Raw genomic sequence first — 18,470 nt, 5'->3', positions numbered from 1 at the left:
ACATTCTTGTTCGAAGCAGCCTAGCTTTGGATGGAAAGATTCACATACTTTTGTACCTTGCTAACTCTCCTGAAAGTCAGCAGATTAGCCAAGGATGTTTTTATTTTCTCCTTACAGATATTCCTCAATATATTTTTCTTGAGCATTTTATACAAGACAGGCCAATTGTGAACTGGAAAGAGAAAATCGCCTCACGGGTATTATTGCTGTGAGTTTCTGGATATAGAAACTCATATAGCATTTGCCTTATTCCACGTTGGCAGAATCCACGATTAATCCACATTGGCAAATGCTGGCTGCTTGTTGTTTGTTTTTGGTTTTCACTGTTTTCCATAATAGTTTTGAGTGTATTATTTCTTAATGGGATACATCTCTGTGTATTTTCTCTAATTATAGTTTTGGATGTGAAACTAGTCTAGACTTGCCAAAATGACAATCCACTACACCAGGACCCCCAATTTAGGTGAGAAGGAAAATAAATAAATAAATAAATAAATAAATAAGAATAAGTCACTATTATGCTGTGCAAACTCCGGAGAGGTAGCCAAGAGCAGTACTTCTGACCACAGTACAATGCATATTTTTTGTTATAAAGCTGATTTTTGATTTGTTTTATTTTACTAGTAAATTCATATGAGTCTCATTCAACTAGTGGACATTCTATTGGGAATTTCTATTTTCTATAGTACAAGCTCAATAAAACTGATAAATTTTAAGAAAAAATACTGTTATGGGGAGCCAAAATCATAAAAGGCTCAAGAATCAAGTGCTTCTTATTTCACATGTTAAGATTTATTAATCACAAAATTTGTTGATTATAAAGTTCTAATATATCTTACTTTCTTCCCAAAGGAGCTTTCCATTGGTGTACAAATTATTAAATTATTCTGTCTCCAGAAAAAATGTCTATGGAGATAGATGTCCAGATGTCTATGGAGATGTTCCTTGTTCACCTATAAGAAATGCAGTGTGAGAGGTTCTGTCTTCACTGATCTCTGCTTTCCTGCAAAGGAGGCTGGCAGTAAAAATAGGCTGTTAATAACTTTTAAACAACAATCCTGAAATGCATAATGCAAATGTGCTCTTATAAATGGTATTTTCAGCACAAATTCTGTTCCTCAGAGCTAAGCAATTTCCACACAGCAGTAACAGTGCCCATACTCCTTGCCTGCTTGGAGTTGGAATCCAGTGCTCTGACAGATTACTCCAGCGAATGATCTAATCTGCATTCTTTGTTTTAATCTCCTCTTCCATTATTTTTGTTTTTTTTTTTTCTGCTTTTTTTTCCTCCTGTAGTTCTGCCAAACTTGAAGAAATATTTAGGTTCTAATAAGTATTTTATATAAACACAGGACCTTTGATCATGAAGCATGCTAATACAATATTTTAGATATAAATTATACCAGTGTTGCAGAAGGGAAACAAAGGGGGGAAACAATGCATTCTATCCAAGTTGGGTTACACATTAGGTGAAGACCTTTGGGAAAATTCTGCTTTCCATAACCTGTCACAGATTCCAAATCTTACAGAAAAAGATCTAAGAACTCAGCATCAGTATGGGACTACACAGAAGACCCACAGATGTTTCTTTTTGGCAGTCAAATTATCCAAATGCTAGAAAGAAAACATTAAATCACACCTGGAATTCAGTGCGTGCCTGGTTTTAGAAAGGCTAAACCAGTACTTTCAACTTCCAGATTTCATATTTCCAGTTTTGAACACCAGTTCTGCTCCTGTTTGAATTTAAGCTCTGCTTTTGGCTTCGTGATCACAACTCCTAGATTGAGAACAACTGAACAAGATGTTACACATTAAGGCTGTGTACTAACATACACTCTGGAAATTATCACAATGAACAACAGAGATGGTTTGTAAACTAAATCAGTTTAATAGGGATAATCATATCGTCCTAGTGAAATAAGGAAGTTCGAAACATAACTTTTAACTCTTCAGCATGTCACTATTAAAATTGTATTTTTTTAACACAAAAATTCTGTACAGAAACACAGAAATAATCTGACAATGATCACAGGTAGTTTAACATTTTCAAACACACCACAAAAGCAGAAGCTTCAGTTGCCTTTCAGCTTCTCTTTCATGACTAAAGACTTCACTCAGGAGAAGTGAAATATGTAGAGAAAGTGACTGGAATATATTACAGGTATAAATGACATCTCATAACCGAGTTGTATTAAATACTGCATGGAATTTACTGCACATTTTCACTGATCAATTTAAAGTTTCATTTTTGTCACTTCATATTTCCAGCTCTTCTTATATCCAGGTGGGTGGGGTTAATAATTCCATGTATGATGGTAAAACCTGGTATAGAGCAAACATATCTCATTCTATAATGCCCAAAGATGTGAAGAACATCTGTATTTCATCAATATGTACTATTTAAAACTACTTTTTCAACATACCAGACAGATGCCAGTTCCATTTAAATTACCTATTTGCCAAGGTGGAGAGTTGAGTGTTGTTCCAGGTAGGAACCTCCACATCACAGGACAAGAGAATGGTTGAGGTTGGAAGGGACTCTGGATGTTGTCTGGTCCAACTCCTCCAGCCCCTCCGCTTGAGCAGAGCCATCCAGAGCGGCACACCCAGGATATACCCCATATATCCCTGTGTTTCTCAGAGCAAGGTGAGGAAGCTTCAGGTACTATGAAGCTTCTATGAGATCTATAGTTGTAAGTGTGGGAAATTTGAGGAAAGAAGACATATGCTTCATTGTTGCTAATGTTCAGCCTCCTGGTTTGATATTAATATTCTCAACTCAGTGGTAGTTCTGATGACATCGATAGCTTTCGGTAGATAAATTCTTTGCATATCTGAAAATCAAATGATGTCCTGTGATGTTTCTCTTCAGTTGTTATCTCACCAGAACTGTTGATGTTGTAGGCTTATTATCATAATCTTGCATAAACTGGGTGGGGGGATTAATGGAATAAATCAGAAACTTACTTCTCTGTAGAAGACTTGAAGTAGGTGAATGGCTGCTTGTACACATGAACACATTTTCCTTATGAAATATTTATAGTAGCACTATCATTTACTAAAAATGATTAGCTGAGTACCTGTCATGAATTTAAATGTGGTTTCCTTGAGGCTTATCAGAAGCCTAGAGGTGATAGGCTGTTTCTGGTGTTTTGTTCTGAGAGGAGACAGAAGTGCTATAGCCACAGCAAATGTAAACCTGGCAGATGCCGGAGACAAGGGGGAAGGAAGTACATTAAGTGCTTAAAGTTGGGTAGTGTAAATATCCTTTTCCCTCTCCCCATGCAGTCAAAATTCCAAATACTCAGACGGACAGATAAAGCCAAGAGGGAGCTCTTTGTTTCTTTATGCAAAGGAAGGACATATTTTGGAAGGCTCTTAAACTCCAAGTGAGGAGCATTACTATATCAAAAGCAGCCATATCTAAGTTTTAATATATACTGCTAACAGCAAAATTTTAGCAACTTGTATTTTGGTGTTGTTGGTTAGCCTCACCGCCCTGTGGTTCCGAGTGCTGGTGCTGCAGCTGAAACCCGTGTCAGGGTGCTTCACCACAGCCGTGCTGTGGGTGGCTACAATAGACAACAACAGGGTTCCAGTGCTTTCCTGATATGAGTTCATTTAAATATTCACTTCTGTGCATTACTGTTTAAGTAGCCAGGTTATGCTTAAAGTGTTAAACTGTTAAACAGGTTTCTCAGAACAATGTTCTGTTGCTCATTTGTCAAATTAAGCGTGTTGATCATGACCTTTACAAGGGAGGAGCTGACTTTAACTATACTATTCCTAACGCATTAAACCTACATTGTCTACTGGTGCAGAAACTTTAGCCACTGATGTATTTTTTTTTTTTTTCATCAGACCAAAATGCCATCAAAGACTTATTTTGCTGCTATACAATAGTTATTCTATTTTGAAACTGATGCAGACTGAAACATCTTTGGAGCCATACCAAATCCCATTTAATTTGCATAAATGTTTTCTGTTTTCCAAAGAGCACATGTGAAAATCCTACTAATAAATGAAATGTGGAGAAGTATTTGGCATCAGCTATACTTCAGTAATATATCCCCTAGCAGAAATGGATAAATGTTTCCTTTTTATATTTAAATTATTTTAAAGTAGAGTTTTCACATGGATTGCCTACACTTCAGACAAAGTACTTCCAAACAAAAAATTGTCTTGGGGGAAGAAGAGAGTCTTTATAAGCTTTCATACTTCAATGTTAATGCAAAACAGTGCTAAATAAGTGGTTATAATAAATGTAATTTCTTTATCATATACATACACTACAGTTAAATGCAATGTTCAAAATTTTGCACAGCCAAAATTCCACTCAAATTCATTGAAGCCAAGTGAACCACTGTAGTGAAGTTTGTGCAGCACATTCTCATGACAAGCTACACTGTTTTCCTCATTGACATCTACTTTACATGCCTATATTCAGGTGAAAAAGGTTATCCACCAAAATTAACCTTATCCAAGGGAGCTGAAGTTTCCTCAAGTATGTTTCTAATCTTCAGTTCCAGGTAATTATATCAAGTTCTCCATCACCAGGTAAGCTTGATTCTGGAAACTTTGCTAAAGCTCTGTCCTATTTGCAGGAGGCACCTGAATACATGTTACATACAGCTGATTCTGGTGCACAAGATTGTCTCTTAAGTGAAAAAAAAAAGATGAATTATAAGTTGTGTTACATTAAAAGTGAGGAAGATAGAGGGCTTTACCGCCAAAAATCTAAGGAATTGCCTATTTCTCTGTCAGGTGTTGTAGCTCTCAGTTGCACTTAGCTCACCTTCTGTTAAGTCTGTGTAAACACTTTACTTTCCAGTGGAGCCTGCATTTCTCATTACTGCAGTGTTAGCATTGTTAGCTTTTATTTGCTGTCCCTTAAACTAAATTTGAGTTTAACTGACTTTGTCTAGACTGCAGCCTGTTCTTTATGATTACTATGTTAGTATTATAAAGATTGGTTCTAGAGAAGATTTAAAAAAATAAATAAATTTTGGGGGGACATGTAAAAAAGGTCTAATTACCAGCAGCAGTCTGAAATGTAAGAACTGTAAACAATAACTGGAAATAGTAGATTACACATATATTTACAAACAAGAAAAAAGTCTTAAAATTGACTCTATGCTGCTCCTTAGGTCAATTACCCGTGTGGGACTGCTTGTATGAATTAATTAAATATCAGTGCTGAGGGCCATAACAATTGCATGTTAATGACAGACAATAGCAAAGCTTTGTCCTTCAGCATCCACACTTATTACAGAGTTTCTTAAACCTTAATGTTGGTAGGAATGGTGTATCTCTGTTTACCAGGCGCTAGTTTTTATTGAATAATTGATAAATCAAAGCTGTTAATTCTGTAGTTGATTTGAATAAATAATGTAATATTTAGTTCAGCACCACCTTAGGGCTGAATTTGTATGATTTCTGTTTTGGTAGAACTCTACAGGGAGTCAGATCAATACAATTCCCTTTGTTCCCTTTTGGGAACATAAATTTGCTCTTTTACTGCATAGTTTAGTCTTCCTTCCAGGTAGATGTAAATTATTTCAGAATAAACAAGTCTGTGCTTAGTGTATGATTGCACAGTCATCTCAGTCATTCAAGTGCAACAGTCTCTGTGCAAAGAAAACCTATCTACAATTTTAAAAATAACTAAATAAATGGAAAACTTCAACTTTTGGGGAGTAATCTTTACCTGTGTATTATCCTTATGTTTTGTCTTTGTATATTTTTAAATGAAATCCTAATAAATTCTGGGTAGCATTTTGAATTTGAAATTCCAGAAATAATGAACTGGTATAGATTGATTGTTGCATCTAGCCAAAATAAATATATTTCACAACACAGCACAGAAGTAAATGCAAAATAAGATGTGTACAGGAATCTCATGTGTACAGTGAAGTGTTATGTAATCATAAAATCATTATGAAAACAAAATAATTAAAGCATTGTGCTATCCTTTATAAAAGATTTTTCTAATGGAAGCCAGGTAATACATTTCCATGTGAAATAAAATGCACCAGGCATTCTCAGTAGTGGAAAAAACTGCAAATCACTTGCAAATTGGCAAGGTGTTTCAGTAAACAGAAAAGGTCTGAAATAGTATAGTTAACTAGTGTGCACTGGAGCCACCTGCAAGCTCTTCCAAAGGAAATTCCAATTCTTAAAAAGAGTTCCAGCGAAAGGCAGGAGGGCATGAGTCAAGTGAAATTAATGAAAAGAAGCGCTGTGTGTACTCTCCCAGCCATTTCCACCTACAGTCAAAAACATGGTTATTTCTACATATTAATGCAAAAGTTCCATTCTTGTATCTTAAATCGTGCTCCATAAACTACTGAACTAGATACAAAAATATTTCAGATCAGAAAGCCTCAGCTGTGAAATTCTCTTGTATGATACAGAAAGGAACAGAGATATCAGAAGCATTGTCTTGGAGCAATTGGGAGGGAAAAGAAAAAAAAAAAAAAAAAAAAAAAAGTCCAGGAAACCTTCAAACAGTGTCTACTGAAAAATGAAATTCGGCTTTAAGAACTTGTTACTTTAGTGATGAACTCTATTTTACATACCATTTCATATGTCTCTGTTATGATTTTAAATGAAAAAGGGCCTCTCACTTAGGGCAGTTTTAGGGGAGTATTAAAATCTTAAATTCTTTTTCTGAACACTGATGTGTTGGCAAAGAATGTTTTTGGTTTTTTATTCTATAAACAGAAGCTAAATAGGAATGCAGCCAACCAACCAACATTTTGCTACCCCATTCACAAACTGAAATCTTAGCTTAATTGTTGAGTTTTCTGCTATATATAATCAGTGATTCCTACCTTGATTTGCTCTGACAAGTTCAGCAGAAGATCTTAGACCTAAAAAAGGCCACAAAGACAAGTCACCATATCTTTTTACTTCTCCTTGCAATAGTCCAGTCATTTTATAAGGTGTTTGTCCACTAAGCAAAGATCTATCTTTAACACACACTACTATAGCTATCTGTGAAACTTTATTCAAACGGGCATGGATGACAGCAGTAATGATCTAAGCACAAGGATTTTTGCTGTATGTTAATAACAAATTTACACATATAGTCTTCATGCATAGTTTGCATGTTGTTTCCACCACCTTTCTATTGTAATCCTGTTTATTTGTTGGCTTCTGCTTTGCTTAATGGAAACCAGAGAGATTACCAACGCTCAGCTGAACATGAGCCAGCAGTGTGCCCAGGTGGCCAAGAAGGCCAACAGCATCCTGGCTTGTATCAAGAATAGTGTACCCAGCAGGACCAGAGAGGCGATCATCGCGCTGTACTCAGCTCTGGTGAGGCTGCACCTCGAGTACTGTGTTCAGTTTTGGGCCCCTCACTACAAGAAGGACATCAAGGCCCTGGAGCATGTCCAGAGAAGGGCTACAAAGCTGGTGAAGGGCCTGGACCACAAGTCCTGTGAGGAGCCGCTGAGGGAACTGGGGTTGTTTAGTCTGGAGAAGAGGAGGGAGACCTTATTGCACTCTACAGCTACCTGAAAGGAAGTTGTGGAGAGCTGGGGGTTGGCCTCTATTCACAGATAACTAGCAATAGGGCAAAGAGGGAATGGCCTCAAGTTGTTCCAGGGGAGGATCAAGCTGGAAATTAGGAGAAATTTCTTCTCAGAAAGAGTAGTTGGGCATTGGAATGGGTTGTCCAGGGAGGTGGTGGAGTCACCGTCCCTGGGGGCGTTTAAGGAGAGGTTGGATGTGGTACTTAGGGACATGTTTTAGTGGGTGATGTTGGTGGTAAGGGGATGGTTGGACCAGATGATCTTGGAGGTCTTTTCCAACTGTTATGAGTCTATATATCATTAATGTTTTTCTAATTAAAGAAAAGTAGGAGGGAGATTTCTTATTGATGTTGCTGGTGAAAGTCAAGAAAGAAATGCACATTGATACAGCACTTAGATGTATGCTGTAGGTTCTACAAAGGCCATCACTGTGGTGTAAACTTTGTGTTCTGCTAACAAATGCATGCAAAGAGAACCCAGTTAAAAGTCTGTAGCTTATCTCACAACAGAGAAAATAGGAGCATAATGTTTTACAGTGACAGGACAAAGTCAAGTAAAATCTTCTGTGACCAGGTGCTAATGTATTTATCATTCTGACAAAATGCAAAAGGTCTATGGAAGGAGGCGGCTACCTGCAAAAGTTTTAAAGATCTCCTGTGAGTAAAGAAGCACGAGCCTGAAGCAACAGCCAAGAAAGTAAATATCAGGAGAAAGACAATATCAAAGGTTTAGCCTAGAAGGAAGGGTAATATAGACTTTCCTTCAAAAGTCATCTCTCTAATGTCTTAAACCATATGGTGGAAGATTATATGCACTTGGCTCTCATCCCATGTCACCCTATTACCTCTGAGAAGACCCTCAGAGTAAGGAAAATGTCCCATTAATGTTCTCAGATCTTAAAATAAAAATCTTTCTAAACTGTTGGATTGTATAGATGTTCATAAGAAAGGCTTGCCTTGTTGTATTGTCAAGGCTATCTTATCCTTGCAAACCCTGCAAAAGAAGTTGAAGATTGTGCCACTGCTGTAGAGGAAGCAAGTTTAGCATGGGAGAAGGCCACAAAGCAAATGTGAAAGAGATAACAAACAGAATGCTAGGAGCATTTTGAGGAAAGCAGGGACAAAGTTAATAGGAAAAATAAAGTAGTTTTCATAGACCCCCAGGGGAAACAGTGCAGTGCTCATTGCTGTGCAGAAAGCTACTGGAAATAGACTAGAAGTCAGAACTTCAATACAGGTCTTGCTATTCAAAAACATGAGTAGGCAACAGAGAAAATGTCTTCTCAAGCCCTTTGATTTTTGTTTGATTTGTCTAAAGATCTTTGATCTAAAGATCTCTTTTGAGTTACCTCATTTTAGCCTGTGTTCTGATTATGTCAGGACATTTGAAAGTTCTTGCTGTAATTTTCAGTACAGTCCCTTCTAAAAAGAAGTACAAGCACACCCACCTCAAAATTTTCACTGTTTTGAGATCCCATCATAGCATCCAACAGCCAAAATCTTGAAGGCTTTATGCAGCTTTCAATAAGTGTGACAGGATTACCACATGGGCAGAAAGTTAAAAACCTATAATCAACATTCACGGTAGAGGTAATGATTAAGCCATATTCTTTCCAGCTGATGGAGAAATCTGGATTCAATATCAGGAGAGAAAAGTTGAACATTTAAGACCAGGCATGGCCCTTGTTAGACGGCATTGCAGCAGCAGAGGTCAGCCAGGGAGGTGGATGAAATCCCATGGAGGACATTTCTCTCACTTGGCATCTAGAGAGCTGGTGTAGTGCTGAGACTAAAACATGTGGGTATGATCATAAGAGGACAACTCAGGAAAAAAAAAAAAAAAAAAAAAAATCAGATTCCCAGGAGCAGTGTGGAGAAAGGGGTTGGAACAAGGTGGGTCTGGACCATGCATCACTCACTTTAGGGAATAACCTTCCTGAAGCCTGTATCGTCATTCACCGTAAGCAATAAGTGTTGGGAGGGGAAGGGAGTTTGGACCAGGTGAAGAGAGCATTTGTACCTTGAATTCTGACACTGTGTAAAGGGAAATTGAGACCTACGTATTACTGCCAAAACAACTATGGAGATGGATATGTTATTGGTTGTGTTTGTAAATATACCATTGGCTTATTGTTATACTTTGCAAAAACAAAAGCCAGATTCCTTCTCATCTTTAATTTGTCTCTGTTTAGATGCCAGTATCATTCTTAAGAGAGAAAGGAAATACAAAAATTGTGTGGGGTCTGTTTCCATCTTTCATTTGCTGTGATTGAATTAAGTTGTTGCCTATTCTCTTTCTTACTAATTCTGTAAAGGAAAGATTATAAGTGGATGACAAACTAACAAATATAAATGGCCATAGCAACCATTAAAAATAAGGTTTTCCTTTGCTCATTTGAAGGTCATTTAAGCAGTCTTATCACTTTATTTGTGTGCACATTGTGTAAAAAACCTTCAGCTGCAGAAAACATCTAAAGAAATACTGGCAAATCATCTCTATAAACTATGCTGTCATGCAAAATAAGTAAGCATTTTAGAGTAATTTCTTCTGGAGTAAAAGGAACTCTGTCACTCTAAGGACAATCTCTGTTGGAGCTTACCTCAATCTCCCTTTGTATATCAGTTGTACTCCAAGTTTTTCCTCAGTATGGTTGTATGTATATCATAATAAGGGTGTACACATAAAACCTGTGAATCATTGGTATACAGGGATCCTGATTAGAATAAGCCTAAAATAAATGTTGGCACTGGGAAATTGCAGTTTCCTGTCTTGAAGTTTATAACAAGATATGTCAGGAGTTGCAGATCAAGTGTTTTGGTACTGAATTTAATTATTCACATCTCACCATCTTACATTTAAAGTGCAATACCATTTAAAATGTTTCTCATTATTTTGAGAAGCAGTTTTATTGAGCCAATAAAGATGACATTTCCTGTTGTGTAACAGGAAATATATATATATACACGTAAAACAGACTTTTCATGAAAATCAGCATCAGTTGTCAGGGAAAAAGACTTTGCCTGTAATCTGAGTATGTGAAACTCAGTAAGTTTATCAATGACATTTACACAATTAACAAAACCAGCAGTGAATTATCCCCACCTGGAACTTTTGCTTAATAATGTTAGCTAAGGTCATAATTGTATCTGAAACTTTTTGGAAAAACTTAGGCTTATCTTGAAATAAGGAAAAACATTCTTTCATGTGCAAAGTAGTTTCAGCTTGCCATGACACAATAATAATAAAGGCACAGCCAGGCTAAGAAAGAAGAAAGAAGACCTGGGAGTCCTGGTGGACAGCAGGTTGACCATGAGCCAGCAATGTGCCCTTGTGGCCAGGAAAGCCAATGGTATCCTGGGCTGCATTCAGAAGTGTGTTGCCAGCAGGCTGAGGGAGGTCATCCTCCCCTTCTACTCAGCCCTGGTGAGAACACACCTGGAGTATTGTGTCCAGTTCTGGGCTCCCAGTACAAGAGGGACATGAAAATACTGGAATGAGTCCAGAGGAGGGTTACAAAGATGATTAGAGGACTGGAGACCTGTCATATTAGGACAGGCTGAGAGAGATGGGCCTGTTTAGCCTGGAAAAGAGAAGACTGAGGGGAGATCTCACCAATGTGTATAAATATCTGAGGAGAGGGTGTCAAGAGGATGGAGCCAGTCTCTTTTCAGTTGTGCCCAGCAAGAGGACAAGAGGCAACAGACACAAACTGAAGCACAGGAGATTCTGTCTGAATATGAGACAGCACTTCTTTATTGTGAGGGTGACAGAGCACCCAGAATGGGTTGTCCAGAGAGGATGTGGAGTCTTCTTCTCTAGAGATATGCAAAACCTGCCTGGATGCCACCCTGCACAATGTGCTGTAGGTGATCCTGCTCAGCAGGGGGTTGTACTGGATGATCTTCAGAGGTCTCTTCCAACCTTGGCCATTCTGTGATTCTGCAATAGGTCTGCAAGTTACAGGAGAAGGTATGATAGATGACTGGATAAGTCTAAAGAGTTGGTGAGATAAGAGGAAAAGGGAAAGGAAAAAAATATGATTTTGTGGAGTGAATATGGGATTCATGTCATGTGACATTGGTCAGGTTCAATTTAGGCATCCACAGTAAGCTGATGGTCTTCACTCCTGTGGTCACTGCATCTTTCAGCAAGCAAGTTCTCCCAGCTCATTATAGACATCCAAAAGACATGGAATAGCTCTTCTAAACCTATACCTCTCTCCCCTAATGAAGGAAGTAGCATAGATAGCTGTGCTAAACTCTACTCCTATCCTTTATATAACCTAATTTTTATCTGTTCAGATATTTTTATTTATCAGTTATATCAGAATAATATATTTATTATTCTGATATAATAAATATCAGAAAACTGATATTTTCATTCATCAGTTATAAAATCAATTATAAAATCCACGCTGCTTCTACAGTGGACCAAGCATCCAATAGCATTGTGAGAAAATGTATAATTCAATGACACAAAACTTTTATTTTGGTACTTGCTTATTTGTTTTTCCACTGTGTTTGGAACCAGTCATAGAGCCACTCAAAGTACAGGGATAGTTCCATAATGGCTCAGACATCTTTCCCACTTCCACTTCCCACAGTCTTCTTTAAAAGCAGCCCACAGATTACTTAAATTCTGCCAGTTGCCTTTATTTTGTCTGACTTGTGCTGGCTTGTCTCTCTAATTTAACAACCCTGCTTTCTAAGTCTGAGGAGCCAGAGAGGCAGGCTGGGACATTAGGGAGCATGAAGAAAAAGGGACATAGATAAAAGGCTGTGGTTCTAAGAAAGACAGTACAGGAAATTATTTGCTTTATAAGAACAACAGGGAAGAAAGCCCTGGCAGAGTGGGAGCCAGGCTGGCATCCTCTCACATTCCCCTGAGCACTACATACAATAGTGCTGAGGTTTGTGTGATGGAAGCTGCAAGGCTGGAGGCTCCACCAGACTGGGAGAATCAAGAGAAGAAGGAGCTTTTGTGAAGAGGTGGGCAGTGAGAGGGGTTGGAGAGAAGGCCATATTCTAGTTATCAAAATTGTCCCAAGTGGCTGCTTTCTATTGTTATGGTATCAACACCATGGGGACACAGTTCAGTATCCATCAAACAGAAGGCAATTTTGAAATGTTAGTGCATCGTGGCTTAAAGAGGAATGACTAAAAGGTTGATTTTGACATGGTTTAATCTTCTTTAAATACAAGTAGAAATAAGTGGATAAAACATCACATGAGGAAACATCCGCTTTTGGTTAAACTGCGTTACCCTCATTCAGATTATGGGTCTTAACTCTTGTCTGGTGATTTTACTCACTGGGCTGTGCACGACCTGGCTTTATTACATTGGTAATTTAAATGAGTAAATCTAATATTATCTAGAGCTAACATAACTTATAGTATATTTACATTTATGTAGCCACAAATGGGCTCTTAGCTCCTTTATTAGCACAATATTTTACTTGAGTAACACACATATTAGCAAACTGCTTGTTTTTCTGTGTTATTTTCTGAATACAGCACCCTCTTAGTATGCATCTATGGCTTCTTAGGGTTTTTTAATCCTCATGCAGATAACAAATTAATTAGTTCTCAGTCAACTATAAATAACTGTATAAGATATCTAAAAATATTGTGATAGTGACACATGACATTTTCTCTGAAGAGGGTGTCTTTTGTACTAACTATTCACCCTGCCCTGCTATTTCTTATGGAAAACAAGTAGAAAAAGCCTTGTGAGTTGTCAAGGAGCTATTACCTTAGGGGAAAATAAAATCCAAACCTCAGACATTTGGATCTATTATGTATTTAAAGTAAAAAAACTATTCCATGTTAAAAGAGAGCCAAGTCAGAAGACATGTAATACCATCAAGGCTCATATACCTATTGTCTCAAGTAACAAAAGTAGAACATAAAATATTGCTTCTAGCTTGGCTGCAGCAACTTTTGTCTTGTTAATTAAAACTGCATTTTTTAATGTACTGTGCTGTACTAATCTAATTGCTAGGATGATTTTTTATAATCATGCCATGACAAAGAACCCCTAGTGTATCATTGTATTATTTTCCTGCTAAATTTGAGTTTGGGGGTGAATGGGTTACTGTCAAGATATTTTAGTTGTGTTTCCCAACTCATTTTACATGACTAAAAAAAAAAAAAAAAAAAAAAATAGCTGGAAGCTTAACTTATTAAACTTTCAATTTGCAAAAGAAGAAAGCCTCAAGTGCCACATTTTTTCAGCTTAGACAATTATGTGTAAATTGCATATATCTGTACTGCTGACACTGGTAAAGATGAATGTGCTTTCTGGCTCAGAAAATGTCAAATGCTTTCCTCTATACTAAAAGTTTAGAGTCTTTATGAACTTGCTTTCCTATGACACTCTTTTTTTTTACTGGCTGACCAGTAAAAATTATCTGTTTATTATATCTTAAAAACATAATTTTACCATAATAAAATTGATATAGTGTTTACATATAGTGTTTATATTTGCTTCTTTTGCTTGTCTACTTAAGTTGAAAGCGCTTAAAAAGAGAAATAAAGGTTAATCTATTGATAAACTAAAGAATACAATGTTTAAGCACTTGCAGTGCCTAAATTGACGACTGTGCTACATGTCCAGCATATGTCATGAAAATAAATCAAGATGTTTAAATCTGGTCTAGTATATACATTACTGATTTTCAAGTCTTCTTCCTTGTAATAGTTTTTAAATCTAGTGTAATTCCAAAGGAATTAACACAACTAATTTACAAACATGAAAAACAAAGGAAAATTCAGAGCAATTTTTGCTATGTCCCCACGGAAAAACAACTTTTAGATGGATGTCTTACTACAAGCTCAATGAAACCAGAATTCAGTAAAGGGGATATTTCTTGGCTCTTACTATTCACAAATTCAATAAGCATGTTATCTATTTTATCAAAGGCGATATCCCAATATTATTTTTCAAACTATTACCAAACAAGCACACAACAGATGATGGCTGACAATGCCATTCCATAGTATGAAGTCTAATCTAAAACCATGTTTAGAAGAATTGCCCATGGCTCTGAAACCATTGACCAATTTCCTAGATCATGCCTTCTTGTATTTTGGCTGTCATCACTGTTAGTATATTAAAGAATATTCAGAACAGATTGTTCTCTCATGAATATTCTCACATTCTGTGGAAGAACTGAAAACAAAAGAAAAATTCGGTGTTTTTCTCTGCTTCTTTCCTCCTGGCTTTTTTTGGATGAGGACTAATTAGAGTTAAAAAAAAAAAAAAAAAAAAAAAAAAAAAAGGAAAAAGAATCTCATCTCTTCCAAGAATTAAGCATTCTTAAATTCCCTATTTCTCTTTCTGTGTTTACCTGGCAAAGCCCCAGAGTCTGTTACCATCATTTACCCTGTGCAGCTCCTTACTCACAACTTAATCCAAAGCCTGTTGAAGTCAGTGGGAACCTTTCCCTTTCCCCTGACCTCAGGGGGAAAGCTGCTCTGCTTGTGTAGGCAGAGCAGTTTCAAATTATTTCCACTGCTGATTTCAGTGGAAGTACTGGCTGAAATCAGTAATCTGTCCTATAGCTAAGTTTATGGTGTATTGAGTTACTATTATACTCTTTTAGCTGTACTTTAATAATCTTAAGTATTAATAGCTATCAAAGAAACAACAGATAAATGACTTTTTTCTTCTCTATTGAGAGTAAAGAAATTAAGAACAATTGTAAAGCTTCTAAAGACTGTTTCATTAATAACCATCACTGGAGACATCATAATGATTCTTCTTGTCTTTTGAAATGTTTATGTCAATAATTCAAGGTAACTTTGTAATTATAACTCCAAAAAGGAAAGGTTTGGGGGGGGGATTGTTTTTAACAATAGAGGAATTTCCTCTGATATAAAATAAAGGGACAAAATTTGTAGAGCAGCTTAGATACTGCTCTTACTGACTTCATCGGGAATTTGGGGTGTTTGGATCTCCCTGAATCTGAGTTGGTTATTTATGGAAGCTCTACAAAAGTCAGATTTAAATCTGGCTGGCTATTGAACCAAGAAGCATAGGGAGCCATTCCAGACACTAGAGCAAATTCAGCTCCATTTTTCTCATTAGCTCAATGAATGTCTGCATCCAAGTTCATAAAGAAAATGATGTGAAATGGAGGAAGAATGTAATGGCTGTAAATTCATGGCTTTTAATGATTTAGATTACTTATCTCTCCAATGTTTACAATAGTGGGAATTACTCCTACACACATGCTTACACATAGTATGTATGATATGTTAGAACAGGGCTCTGAAAAGTACATTTCCCATACAACAATTATATTCCTAACAATTAGTTGTTAGTTATAACAAAGTTTTATTCTTAAAATGTTTATGAAAATACTTGTTTGCAATGTCTGAATTCCAAGTTCAAGTTCTTACATCATCTTTTCCACACCCCATTCCTTTTGATCTAATAATTATAATTTTAGTAAATTTAATGTTTCTTTCATATTTTCAATTTTTCCACTTCAATTTCTTGTTTTCCTTCTGTACCTCCTGTCTTTTTCTGTTCTTTCTCTTTCTCACTACTATGACTTTTCTTGCCATTTTTCACTCTGTAGCAGAGTGCATTTTTCGCTCTGTCTCACATTTTTCTTCTCTTTGTTACATGGTCCTGTCTGTTCTCTTTGGCAAAACTGTGGTTTATCCATCCAGCCTTCTTCCACCAATCCACCTTCAAAACTTCTGACATTTTCTTAGTATCTTTCTTCTGAACTTCTCACCTCAGATTTATTGTATTTTCTTAATCACCCCGCAGACATCTTTATTCTGCCACCTTATACTTATTCACCCTTCTTCCTCAATAACCTTTAGCTTTATACTCCTTTGTCAACTTGTTTCTTATTTGCCAAGATGATGTGTGAAATTCCAGTGATGGGTGGATCCAGTTGCCTATTGTTGAGCAAAGAGAAGGTGGAGGGGGAGTGCTGCATGCCTGGGGGACAGAAAGATGAGTAGGGAGCCATTGTTGCGGTCTGTGGACACTGCTGTGTCCTTTTCATCGTACTTCAAAAACGCATTAGGCAATAGTGGCAGAGATGGGAGGGGGAAGACTGTTTCGCAAGAAGAGAGGAAGAGCAGCACCCTTAGGAACACCCACTCTGAATATCTAAATGCAGCCTTGTGTAATAATATTTAAAGATAAACAAAATAACACTACCAGCATTTTAATATTTCTAACATACTATTTTAGGTGCCCTAAGGCTGCTATTTGTAAGTGGGGTCCTAGTGCTGCAGATTTCCTTTTCATAGGAGGAATTCGAGGCAGATGTTTTTGCCTTCCCAAGCCATTCAGCTAACATGTCTTCTCTGTAACTTGAAAGATATATGCTTAGGATAAAAGAGAAGTCAGTCTTCAACATAGGACCATTCAACTTGCCACTGAGACTTTATTTAAAGGCCCCAAGGTAGATGTTTAGGGTCATGATGGCTGATGGTGAAAGCAAGTCACTGAGAACTGGATTCCAATAACAGGAAGTAAAAGAACCTTGTTTATTAGATCATTGCTTTAGGGACATATTTGAACTGCTGAGTCATTACCTCTAACTGGTCCGCCAAATACCTCCAGTTTGATAAATTACTGACAATATTAATGTTGTTAAATTAATAGGCAGCACTAACATTCAACTGTCTGAATTTCCTTTTCTATTTGAAAAAATAAATATGTTCATCATAGATTAGACAAAGGTTAGCTTCAGGAAGATTTTTTAACATCATAATGAAAATGGTGAACTTCAAAAGAATTACTGTATTTTTTTAAATTAATCTTTGTGGATTATCAAAAAGACCATTCAACTAAATTCAGATGTTTTCTTGCATGGCACTTATTTTAAGTTTATTCCTTAACCTTCTGTATTCTTACGACTGCTCATTTCTAATGAAAATAATTTAAAACAGAAAAATAAGAAAGTTATGAAAATAAGAAATTATATTCAAACATCTTTAATCTTTGGAAATCTTGAATATTTAAGCTCATATCTATTTACATTATTTGCAATGGATTGTCACTGTTTCTTGTAACAGATTTCAGAGACCAGGAGTGTTTCTAAGTAAAAAGTAATTCATATTATTAATACTAAGAACAGAGTTTTTTTCTTTTTCCTTAGAAGAACAATAATCCTAATGTATACTATACTATACTATAAAATTTAGAGCGTGTAAGTAGCAGCTGCTGTCATGAATACCTCTCACACCATAAGGCTGAGATGTGAAGCGAGCTGCGGGAGCACAGTAACAGCTGCAATTCCTGTGCTGTGGGATCTGTCATCCCCTTGCGTGTTGTGGTCCACAGGCAAGGTTTGCTCCTTGTTTCAGAAAGAAATGTGTGGTTTCTTCCCATCAGCTGGAATCTGGCATGGGTAAGTGACAGGCTCTTACTGTCGCTGTGAGTAGTTTCATCTGTCCAGTGTCTTTTTAACCACAGCCCTAGGGAGATGGCTGTGGTATGTGCGGGATTATGCTACCGGCTGCTTCTGCACTTACCCTCTCCAAACACTCCTAGTTCTGACAGGATTGCTTTGTATGGATATATATAATTTATCCACATATAAAGTAATGCTTAAGGAAGTTAAACAAAGTTCCAGCAAAAGAGTATGGGAGATGCTTCTATGGAGGGTAGGACTGGTCCATATTTCACAAGCAAAAATGCAAAACAGTGCTTAAAATTATGACAAAGTTAGAGGTGGGTCTTTCTTTCCTTCTTTCCTTCTTTTTTCTCTCTTTCTCTCTCTCTTTCTGTCTTTCTCTCATTAAGGAAGAGGTTTTGACAGACTTTGTAGTACGGTTTGTTCTTTTTGTTATGCTTTCAAAAATTTAATACAATTCAGGGAAATGACTGAATATATCTAGGTAATAAAGGCTTGGTTTTCATTTTTTATATATATATAAACAATAACCTACTTTTTTCAAA

General features: G+C 36.7%; 1 long non-coding RNA gene across 1 annotated transcript; it reads left to right on the top strand.

Annotated features, from left to right (window-relative positions):
• The first annotated feature begins 2,269 nt into the window (after positions 1–2,269).
• LOC118163949 lies at positions 2,270–9,377 on the top strand. The gene is made up of 3 exons (XR_004749267.1): positions 2,270–6,283; positions 8,088–8,091; positions 8,918–9,377. It is a non-coding gene; the product is annotated as an uncharacterized LOC118163949 (long non-coding RNA).
• Positions 9,378–18,470: the final 9,093 nt, after the last annotated feature.

This window comes from Oxyura jamaicensis, chromosome 3 (genome assembly GCF_011077185.1).
Source record: "Oxyura jamaicensis isolate SHBP4307 breed ruddy duck chromosome 3, BPBGC_Ojam_1.0, whole genome shotgun sequence".
Taxonomy (NCBI): domain Eukaryota; kingdom Metazoa; phylum Chordata; class Aves; order Anseriformes; family Anatidae; genus Oxyura; species Oxyura jamaicensis.
Note: the sequence above shows the minus strand (reverse complement) of the source record. Positions and strands in the feature narration are given on the sequence as shown.